This window comes from Diachasma alloeum, unplaced genomic scaffold, assembly GCF_001412515.2.
Source record: "Diachasma alloeum isolate Michigan unplaced genomic scaffold, Dall2.0 Dall_scaffold_01456, whole genome shotgun sequence".
NCBI classification, from domain to species: Eukaryota; Metazoa; Arthropoda; class Insecta; order Hymenoptera; family Braconidae; genus Diachasma; species Diachasma alloeum.
This window is the reverse complement of record NW_021681554.1, coordinates 8,156-9,038: the sequence shown is the minus strand read 5'-3', so window position 1 is coordinate 9,038 and position 883 is coordinate 8,156.

The window sequence follows — 883 nt, the reverse complement described above, 5'->3', positions numbered from 1 at the left end:
AGAAGGGGGGGGAAGGCGGGAATCGTAAAATACGAGAACAAGTATCAGGTGACTATGAACGTGGAGGGGGTAGCATCTGGCGGGCCTTAGGTAAACACAGCTGCCATTAGGAGCACTTTCCACATTCTTACAATTAACTTATAGTTACGTTCCCGTTTATCTGAGAATTTTCGCAAGAAAGATGAGAAAGATAAGCCATTCCGAAGCCAGTGAAGAACAACAACGCAATAGTGGCCACAAACGCTACTTGTGACCCTTTGGAGTTGTTTATGGTTGTATTTACAGTTTCAACAGTTTCTTCTAAGATAGCGTGCAAACCTGCGATCTCTCGGTGAAACTCCATAGCTGTCAAAATATGTTCCCTTTCCCTCGTGGTCCACGTACATGGCGACCCAATGTGTTCCTTGTTGATTGGAATCATCGGTATTAGCGATGACTGCACAAGGTCGGGTCCATTGCAAAGGAATCTTATCCACTGGAAATACTCTTCCGATGGTGACATTGGTGGCAGGTAGAGCAGCAAGTAACTGTCGAGTATTCGTACAATCACTGTAGTGGTACCTTTTCTACACTCGGATCCGGCAACGCCACGGCCCTCTTTCGGAAGTCTCGTCGGCACTGGTGGTGGTCTTAGATTTTCGTCCGAGATCGTATCGTCACTATCGCTGTCGCTATCAGAAATGTCGTAATTTTCATCGTCACTGGTTAGCTCATGGCCTGTTACTTGAGAGATGCGATATGCATCGACACTTCAAATTTTACTAATATCAGAATCCTTCAGCTGAACTTTTCCTGTATAAATATTTGATCTAATCCAAATCTTTAATTTAACTGCAGTATGGCATGCGCAGACATAGTCACCATGTAAATTAAATTCAGCATG